This window comes from Mus caroli, unplaced genomic scaffold, assembly GCF_978045245.1.
Source record: "Mus caroli unplaced genomic scaffold, Mus_caroli_1 scaffold_16, whole genome shotgun sequence".
NCBI lineage: Eukaryota > Metazoa > Chordata > Mammalia > Rodentia > Muridae > Mus > Mus caroli.
This window is the reverse complement of record NW_028227271.1, coordinates 34,620,893-34,631,956: the sequence shown is the minus strand read 5'-3', so window position 1 is coordinate 34,631,956 and position 11,064 is coordinate 34,620,893. Positions and strand designations below refer to the sequence as shown.

The window sequence follows — 11,064 nt, the reverse complement described above, 5'->3', positions numbered from 1 at the left end:
ACTGTGCAATATTGGCACAAATGTCATGTGAGTAACCAACAGCTCTCTTCTGCTATGTAAGGCCCACTCCACAGTGTCACTCATGCCTGACACTGTTCTACCCTATGTTCCCTACCCCAAGCTCAAAGGTCATGATGGAGAAGTGGCCTTCAGGATTTAGGAACCAAAAAGGTAAGAGAGGACTACTGTGAGACTGTTTTCTGGACATGACTGGGCCCTTGTGGAATGAATTAAGTACTGAGTGGGTGCGGCTGTTACTGGATACATAAGACATGCCCAGAATCAAGGCAGCCAAATCTCAGCATGGATGGGGAGAGATGCACAGCATCCTCCCTTAGCTGGGCAGCTATTGACAAATTTTGACTGCTAGGGGGAGGAGAGTGTTAGTTTCCTTCAAGGATATGACTCCTAATATGCTTCCTCTGGTCTGGGAGATGGTACACATGTACACATTCTGTCAATATTAACTAGATGCAATAGGGTTACAAAGAACACAGGAAGAAAGTTGGGAGGGAAAATGATTGGGACTCAGATGAATATAAGAAGAGTTGTGGGGGAGGGAGTAAGTGGGAGAGTGATCAAAACACATGTATTCATGTATAAAATTCTCAAACAATACATTTTAAAAGAAAAAGAAAATTATGAAATCTGTAGAAAAAAATGGATTTGAAAAATATAATATTAAATGAGGCAACCCAGGCTTATAATCACACAGTGTGTCCTCTCTCTCAGACGCAGATCCTAGCTTCTACCTTTTATATACGTGTGATTGTGTGGGAATGAGTGTAAGTAGAGGTCATGAAATTAGAATAGGGCCCAAAGAGTCTGAAGGCATCAGGATGGTGGCAGGGTTGGGGGTCATCACATATGATCTGAAAGTGGAAGGGGAAATACTGAGTATAGAAGGGTAAAGGCTAGGATGGACGGCAGGAATATGGAGACAGGCCTGTGTGTGGAGGTGGGCTAGGGAGAGGTCAATCAAAACGAAGTATGTATAAAAAGTTAAGAAAACCTGTTTCTTTATATGGTAACTAAAGTTTTTACAAAGGGTAGAATGAAAGAAACTAGTTGTATCTCTGACACACACAGTGTGAGTCTTTGCACTGGCTTTAAGGTGGTGCCTGGTATTCAGAGTGATGTTTCAGCAAGATGAATCTGTAGGTAAAGACACCTGTGGCCACGATGACCTCACCTTTATCTCTAGGAGCCACATGGTAGAAGAAGAGAACCAACTCCTGCAAGTTGTTTTTTTTTTTTTTTTTTTTTTTCTGTGACATGTGTATAAATTCTGTCTATCTGTCTGTCTGTGTATCTACTTTTCATCTATCTATGTCTTACATACAGTATAAAATGGGCTGAATATAATTTAATTCAACAAATATAAACACATTCATGATTGTTGTGACCTCTAAAAAAATGCTGTGGATAAAAAAATTTTTTTTATCACTTTAAGGATGTATTCTTCAGTAGGAAAGGAAATGGAAGGCAAGAGCAGGTAAGACAGAAGAGTGAAAAGAGAGGAAGAAATACAAGGCAGGTGCTTGATTGGATAATTTTAAGCACAGAAGAGCAGTGGCCTACTCTATCAAGAGACTCCTTAATAGAGACCCCATTAAGCAAGTGTCCTACCTGGTGTGTAGCCATCCCGGACCCCAGAGAACAAGTCAGAACCTGTGTCTCAGGGTCCTGTGATCATTCTTTTTCTCTGCCCCCCTGAGTCGAGGAGCAATAATTCTTGCTAAGCTGGCTCCTGAACATGCAGTTAATTTAGATCTATTGAGTTTACAAGGATTACCTGGCTTCCTTTGTAGTAAATAAAGCTATAAACAGCTGGTGAAATTGATTAATTGCTGCAGGCAAGCTGCAGCATTTGATCAATGACAAAAGCCCCTTCCTCAGGTAGAGGGAAGAGGAGCCCAGGGTGAAGAGAGGTGGCCTGAGGCAGCACAGGGTGTGCAGGGGTAGAAGTTGAGGGAGGGAATGTCAATCTGTATGAGATGCTTGCTACCCAAACTGCATAAATGTTCTGTAACTTTCTTCATATTTTTTGCTTGACCTCCAATAATTTGAATTTCTATAATTTAAAAAGTACAGTGCCTCCTCCATATAACAGGAAAGCTTCACTCACAGACTCTCAGGGCCCTGTTTGCTTGAGCAACATCAGCACAATAACACCACCAGCTGATGTGCCCCTGCCGATAAGAGAATTCCATGTGATCTAAACCCCAGAGAAGAGCTACTGGTGGTCAATGGCCCACTCTGCAGGGATGAGGTCTCACACAGATTGTCCAATCCAATATGAGCACAGCAGGTTAAACATACACATGATATTATAATAATTAAAAAGATAATTATTTGAGGGGGAGTTAGTAAGAATGTAGGGACACTGATGAAAGATGTAGATGCAGGGATCATGCATTGAAATCTTCAAAAAAAATACTTATATTAAAAAAGAAAACTGCCGGGTGTGGTGGCACACTCCTTTAATCCCAGCACTCAGGAGGCAGAGGCAGGCAGATTTCTGAGTTCGAGGCCAGCCTGGTCTACAATGTGAGTTCCAGGACAGCCAGGGCTATACAGAGAAACCCTGTCTCGAAAAAAACAAAAACAAAAAACAAACAAACAAACAAAAAGAAAACCATTAAAATGTGTAATTGTTTTGAAACTCTGAGGGAGGGTTTGAAAGGATAAGACCAAGTGATTTTTGTTACTTAAATGCTGTCATTGGTTAGCTTATAACCCATTCTTTTTAGACAATCAGAAATTCATCTTAAAATGTCAACTTGGCCATATTCTTTCTGCTTCTGCTGCACTCCTAGGATAAACCTTCAAATGGTCATAAGCACGACCAGTTCAGCCCAGCTTGAACCAGCCTGTTCTCTCATGCTTGCACCTCCTGCCATTGTCCTCCTTTAATTTGGATTCCAACTTTTGGATCCACTCAATGTCTCAAACATCTGTGGGGCTTTTAACCGGTGCCTGGTCTCTGCCTAGTCTCATCTTGAAGATTTCGTGCTGGAAAAATTCTAACACATCTAAACATCCCAAAACATTTGTGCTCCTGTGGAAATTCTTTTAGTGAAACTTTGTGTGAGAATGTCCAGTCATTTCCCCCTCCTGTTCTCCTACTATATTTTATTGTTTGGATGTTTGTGGTATTCCATGTAATTCCTTCCCACTCATGACAAGCTCCCATTTTGAAAAATGTCTTCATGAAGCACTGCCTAGGTGAAGAACATGGATCATTACTGAATCTGTAGCTAATAAGCGAATTGAATTACAGACAGTTGTGTATTTGTCCCTAATCATTTAACATTGTATGCTATTGGTTTAATTTGCTGTTTATTATTCCATAAACACACATTTCATTCTATTCTGTTATTCTCTTGTAAATGGGTCACTAAATTTTGTCTTACTTGATAAGTATAGCCTACATTTCATAATTTGACATACTTAGAAAGTATTTCCCAGAAATATTTTAAACTGCACAAAGTATTTCCTCATAAAAAGAAATGTAATCATTAAAACACTTGCCCTGTAGAATGCTGGAAATTCCTGCTTGGATGAGGTACCACTGAGGTGTCTGGTCATGGGACCAGGGAAGTTTGGAAAGATGGCAGAGAAGGTGCCAGATTGAATAGTCCTTTAAACCAGGTTTCCAAAATTCAGTAACTAAAAAAGAAAACTTAACATTTTTTCCATAAGGAGAAAACCTCTACAGATAGTATGTAAGCAACACATCTATAGATAGATGTGTAGGCAATGAAAGACTTTGTCCATTTTTTTCTGGTAAAAGTCTGTTTATTAACAGTTACATGCTAAATTTAGCTCCTGGTCATAGTTCGTCAGTATATAGTATTGAGAATTAAATCAGCTGTTATGTATATAGTTCAATGTCTGACACATTAAAACACATAATAAAATGATAGCTATCGTTGAGATAATAATGATTCTGTTTTTGTCACCTGTCTAGTGAACCTGGCTAGCTGCCATCATCCCAAGGCCATTTGAATCCTGTCTTTTGCAGTAATATCTGATGGTTCTTCTACAAGCAGACTGAAAGATCTTGTTGTGTTCCAAGAAAAGCTTGGTGTATGCCCTCTGTTTATGAGCATTCCATCATCACTCAAGAATCTGTGGAGGTCCTTGAAAGTTCCAACCTTTCCAATTGGGCATATTAGTTTAAAGGGCATAATTACTTCTAATTGAATTCTCAGTCAATACTCTGCAGTGCCATTAAGGGTATAATCAATACTCACTCCATGGAGTACTTCTAGCTCAATATCCTTGCTTGTCCAGACCTTCTGATCAGCTGAGATTTGACTATATATTAAATGACAGCCAACAAATGAATTCTGAGACTTTGACTTCCAGGTTTGATTCCTGCTGTGTTCTCATCTACTTTTGTAGAAGACTATTGGCTGCATGCACCAGGAGTAGCAAGACTCAGCAAGCCACAGGACCAGGAGAATTGATGCCCACTTCATTGTCTTTATGCATCTGGAGGAAAAGAATGGCTTGAACACAAGAGGAAAAGACAACAAATTATATATATATATATATATATATATATATATATATATATATATATCAGCAGATCTAGGAAGATATAGAATTCATCTGGGTGACATTCTAAAGCTCTTCCTGAAACACCAAGATATTCATTCATAATAGGGTTTAAAAAAAATCTCGATCTTACAGCACAAGCCATTACTGTTCTATTCAGGAATTTTTCCCCTGTGCCCATATCTTCCAGGCTTTCAATTTGATAAACGCATGAAACTCAAGAAGAATGAAGACCAAAGTGTGGACACTGTGCACCTTCTTAGAATTGGGAACAAAACACCCAGGGAAGGAGTTACAGAGACAAAGTTCGTAGCTGGGATGAAAGGATGGACCATTTAGAGACTGCTGTATCCAGGGATCCGTCCCATAATCAGCTTCTAAACGCTGACACCATTGCATACACTAGCAAGATTTTGCTGAAAGGACCCAAATATAGCTGTCTCTTGTGAGACTATGCAGGGGCCTAGCAAACACAGGAGTGGATGTTCACAGTCAGCTATTGGATGTATCACAGGGCTCCCAATGGAGAAGCTAGAGAAAGTACCCAAGGAGCTAAAGGGATCTGCAACCCTATTGTCGGAACAACATGATGTACTAACCAGAACCCTGGAGCTCTTGTCTCTAGCTGCACATGTATCGAAAGATGGCCTAGTCGGCCATCAATGGAAAGAGAGGCCCATTGGACTTGCAAACTTTATATGCCCCAATATAGGGGAATGCCAGGGCCAAAAGAATGGGAATGGGTGGGTAGGGAAGTGGGGGGCGCTATGGGGGACTTTTGGGATAGTATTGGAAATGTAATTGAGGAAAATATGTAATAAAAATATAAAAAAAAAAAAAGAAAAAAAAATCTCATACAAAAGGACTCTGGCTCTATCATTTCCAATACTCACAGACCAGCCAGCTACACCCCAAACAGGAAATAAAGAATGCAGAACATTGTCCCTACTCCTCCTCTTCCTCCTTGTTCTCATCCTTCTATCCCTCTCTCTCTCTCTCTCTCTCTCTCTCTCTCTCTCCCTCTCTCTCTCTTGGTATGTGTCTCTCCTATTTTTTCTGACAATACTATTATTTCTTAACATATCAACTGTGTAAGACTGTATAAAAAGATAGAGAAGAGATATTAATGTTTTGACATTAACATTAACCATTGCTGTGACATCATTGATCAGCTATGTAAGTCTCATACATTTAAAATTTATTAAATATATTTAACATGTGTAGCTGTGATGATGAGGCTCGTCAACTTGATGGCATTTAGACTCAACCTAAGGCACAAATCTCTGGGGAAGTTTGTGAGGCTTTATATATGTAGGATGACGTTATGGGATTGGGTCCCATGTGGAATAACTCATGAGCACCAGCATTCATCTAACAAAAGGTTAAGATGTCACTCACTCTCACACAATGAATGACCTCTCCCTTTCCTGTCATTATGTCTTGTTGTATTGAGGATTGTATCCCTAAATTGTTAGTCCCAATGAACACTTCCTTATGTTGCTCTTATTGGTCAAAGCTTTAAGATCAACACTAAATAAATAAAAACAAATAGCATGGTTCCTTGTACATATATACATAGCTAAAGGATGACTTTGTGGTGCAAATTAAGATACACGTAATCTTCCATAGTTACTTTTATATTTTGTGTGAAGAGTCTTTAAACTCTTAGAAAAGATTTAGTTTACAATAAATGATTAACAAAGTAGTCTTGCTGGACTTTAAATATCTAGACTTATTTACCCTACATAACTGCAAATTTGTATTTTTTAAAAAAAATCTCCCCATAATTTTTGCACATTTTCCAGTCACTATTCACCCTTGCTTTACTCTGTGCTTTGATTTATTTAACTTTCACATTTTGAGTAATCTTGCATACAAGTGAGATAAGTTTCAGTTCTTATCTGGCTTATTTTACTTTATGTAATGTCTTTCAGATTCGTTAATGATATTTTTAGTAATAACATCGTGTTTTTCATAAGGCAGGATAATATTACACTTTTTATCAAATGTATTGCAATTTCTTAAATCATTCATCCATTGATGGGAGCTTAGTTTTTTCCTTATCTTGTTTATTTTGATTAATGCTGCAGTGAATATAGAAGTACAGATATCTTTTTGTGGATTGAGATTTTGATCCTTTTAGATACATCTCTAGAAACAGAGCTTTCTGGATTATATCTCTGTTTTAACTTTTAAAGATTTTCTATGATGTCTGTACTGATTTACATTTCCATCAACAGTCTGTATATGTTTTAATATACTTTTACTTATACTCATCTTTTTTCTTTTTGATCATGGTTATCTCTGTATACGTCAGATGATAGCCCATTGTGTTTTAAATGCATGGGTTTTTTGTTTGTTTGTTTGTTTGTTTGTTTGTTTGTTTGTTTTTTAAATCCAAAGAGTAGATACTGCTGTCCTTCTTAGAAGGAGAACAAAATAAGCACAGGAGCAAATATGGAGATAAAGTGTTGAGCAGAGATTAGAGGAAAGGCCAGAGACTGTCCCACCTGAAGATTCATCCTATATACAGTTACCTAACCCAGACACTATTGTGGATGCCATGAAGTACATGCTGAAAGGAGCCTGATATGGCTGTCTCCTGAGAGGCCCTGCCAGAGCCTTACAAACACAGAGGTGGATGTTAGCAGCTAACAACTGGACTGAGCAACTGGACTGGGTCCCTAAAGAGAAGTTAGAGAAAAAACAAAAACAAAAACAAAAACAAAAACAAGGGCCGGGCGTGGTGGCGCACGCCTTTAATCCCAGCACTTGGGAGGCAGAGGCAGGCGGATTTCTGAGTTCGAGGCCAGCCTGGTCTACAAAATGAGTTCCAGGACAGCCACGACTACACAGAGAAACCCTGTCTCGAAAAACCAAAAAAAAAAAAAAAAAAAAAACAAGAGAAGTTAGAGAAGGGACTGAATGAGTTGAAGGGGTTTGCAACCTCATAGGAAGAACAATAATATCAACCAACCAGACTCCTCAGAACTCCTAGGGACTAAGCCATTGACAAAGAAGTCCACATGGCTCCAGCTGCATTTGTAGCACAGGATGGTCTTGTTATGCATCAATGGAAGAAGAAGTCCTTGGTCCTATGAAGGCTTGAAAGATGCCCCAGTATAGAGGAATTGAGGACAGGGAGGTGGGAGTGGATGTGTGGGTGTAGGAACACCCTCATAGAAGCAGGGGGAGGGAGAATGTGATAGGGTGTTACCAGGAGGGAGGAAAACCAGGAAAGGGGATAACATTTGAAATGTAAATAAATATCCAATTAAAAATAGCAAAGAAAAAAATCCAGTTACTTTATCATTAACATTTATATGATGTGCAAAACAATGAATTACATTATATTCATTATATTCAATATATTACATTATATTCATTATATTAAAATAATGAAATACATGTATATAGTGTACTTTTATGTTATTCACCATGATCATCTTTCTTGTCAGCAGCTCTTTTTTTTAAATAATTACCCTTTTGCTTTCTTCATTTTACAAAACTTTTTATTGGTGTTTTGTGAATTTCACATTACCTCAATCCCATTCATCTTTTCCTCCTTTTGGTCCTGTCTTCTAGCCTTGCAACCTCCTCCCCAGCAGAGGAAAACTTTCTCATTGTAGAAGCTGAGGTGTGTCACAGTGTATCCTACAGTATATCCTTCTGTCCACACTTTCTTGCTTGCAAATGTTAAATGCCATGATTCATTGGCTTGGTACAAGGTCTGCTTCTGCTACTCTATTAGTACTGGAGCCTTACTGGGACTCCTCTCAGGTATCCGGGTGTTTCCCTGTGTCATAGAGATCCTGTAGTTTTGGATCTGTAGGACTGGCCCATTCATGTGCTCCAGAAGTTCATCAGTGGGTCTACTTTGCTTCCCAGGCAAGGAGCAGGGCCTGCTCTCCCCAGTGCTGTAGTTGGAGTAGGGCAAAGACAGCTCTCCTCCTTTCATAATCCAAGGGCCAGGAGTTGTGCCTGTTATAAGTGGTGAGGGGGAAAGAGGAAGGAGGATATCTTTCCCTCCTCCATGCCATCACACAGGAGAAGAGTGGTAAGGCTAAGTCTTCCTCACCCATTCCCTCGGGGATTCCCTTACCTACAATTCCTGCAATGTATATGGTCCTGTCTTCCATGTACTGCAGCTGGTTAGCAGCTGAGTCAGGTCTCCTCCTCTCAATCCTCTAGGATCAGCTTTTGGAAGATGCCCAGGTGAAGGGTTGGGTCAACTCTGCACAGCCATCAGACATTAACTTCCCCAGGCAGCAGCCCAGACCATGAATGTTTGCCTGAACTTTGACGGTAGTATACTCCTGATGCTTCAGGGTCACAGACTAAGTGTGGCCCCTAGTAGCAGAAGAGGCCAGGACTCCACCATTGTCCCAGGTGGCACTACTGGCTACTCACATCGGGCTGCTCCTCACTACCCTTGAGTCTCTAGTTCTGCCTCTCTTCATTGTGCCCACATCCTTTTGTTTCTCTTTTTCTTCCATTTCTCCACAACTTACTCGCTCCTCTTAGTGGTACCCGGGGTCTCTGGGGTTATCTCAGAAGTGGTCTCAGGGGTGCTATGCCCCACTTGTGTATTATGTTGAAGGCAGGGGTTACATTAGGCATGGTCTACCCACATCCAGGCCTGTTTGGTGCCCAAATGGTATAGTCAGGCTAGCTCCCTGTATAGGCCCAATGGCACTGGTCTGGTGATCTGGTTTGCTCCTTGCTCCGCCTGCTAGAGTGGCCCCATGTGAGGATCACCACTCTCAGGATCGCTTCCAACTGGGGTCTTTAGTCCTAGGCTTATATTCTTCTAGACTTCAGCTTGCTCCTGGTCCTTGTGGTCTGAGCGCCCAGGTGCCACTTTTTTTCAGGGAAGGCTAGGCTGCTAATCATTCGAATGTTTGTAGATCAGAATACCGAGCATAGACATTGCCTTTCTCCTCTCTGCCACCTATGGTTGCAAATGTGACATAATAACCACACTTGCTATGTTTCTAGAGGCAGCTAATTTTTTTTATTTTTTTTTTATTTAAAATGTATTTTAATTATATTCTTCCCCTCTTTCAACCTCTCAGATTCTCTCTACCCATGCAATTTCACACTTTATCTCTCACTCTCTCTCTCTCAAGAAAAAAAATATAATAAACCAACTAAACAAAAAAGGTTAAGAAAAAGGGAATAAACTATAAAATAAAAATTAGTAAAAGAAAGTAAGACAGAATGCACTCCCAAAAATCCTGGAGTCCAGTTTGCGTTGATAATCTCTGCCTAGGGATCTGCACTAGAGATTGACTGGTATATACCTAGTGACATTCAATTGATAAAACTGATTTTTCCTTTTCCAGTCAGAGTCAATTGCAAATACTCCTTCTCCATGCTGGAGTCAACGCCATGAAGTAAAAAATCCATTGTTAAGAATAGGTTATATCTTGTTGAATCATTAGCCAAAGGGGTCCAGTAGACCATCTCCACTTAAACATCATAGTCTATTGTCAAAGATATTGGTCACCCTCTACAATCTGATGGGAAGGTCTTGTTGCTAAAAACATAACTTACTTCTATCATTTAAAAATGGAGCAATAGGGCTAATACCCAACTAGAAGTGTCCTCCTTACTCCTAGTTAGTGGTCATAGTGATAGAGAGGTTCTTTGTACACTAGGGGAGGCAAAAAGTAATTATCAGAATCACCCAGCTACAAAAGCTGTGACCCACAAAAGTCTATATAATATACTGATATATTAGTGGTACAAACATTATTGGAATAACCAACCACTTTTAAAAAGTGGCTTAAAGCCCACTTCATGAGATGGAATCCATACCTGATAATGATAAAGTAACCAAGAATCCAAGACTTGATAGGTCCTAGGTCCTAGGGAGAAACCTTTTACTATTATTCTGCAAATAGTGGAATATATCAATAAAATTACTACTTATACATGATTGCTATATCTATCGGTCAGTGCATCATTCAGCCTTTATCAGAGAATCTTATTCTTGTAGTAGATGTCAGTTAACAAAAAGACCCACAATTGTACAATGTAGAGAAAATGTCAGACTTTGGATCACTCATCTTTAGTCTTTATCAAACTAAGGCTCAAAGGTCTATCCCTAAAATAATGTAGAAAGATTGTAGATCTCAAAGTGATGAATGACTCTAAGGAAATACAATTTCCCAGACACAACAGGGCAGAGGTACACACAGGAATTGAAAGACTGTGCTAGCATGTACAAGTTTAAACCAGACAGACTTTATGTTTTCTTTAGGATGAATGTCATTAAACATGTTTTTCACATACCTCTTAGTTGTATAACTTTTTTGGAGAACTTTTAAAGCTATTTTTGCCTATTTAAGAAAAGTAGATTGGTATTGTGCTATTTGAGTATTTAACTTTTCTCACAAATGATGACTTCTTTCCTGTGTTTGGCCCTGATTTGCATGCATAAAAGCATGTTATGCTTCTTATTCCTGAGTGGAGGAATCTGTTCATGAACTGACC

General features: G+C 39.4%; 1 non-coding gene across 1 annotated transcript; it reads right to left on the bottom strand.

Moving 5' to 3' along the window:
• Positions 1-9,439: 9,439 nt before the first annotated feature.
• On the bottom strand, positions 9,440-9,571 carry LOC115029479 (small nucleolar RNA SNORA17). Its single transcript, XR_003835053.1, has one exon. It is a non-coding gene; the product is annotated as a small nucleolar RNA SNORA17 (small nucleolar RNA).
• Positions 9,572-11,064: the final 1,493 nt, after the last annotated feature.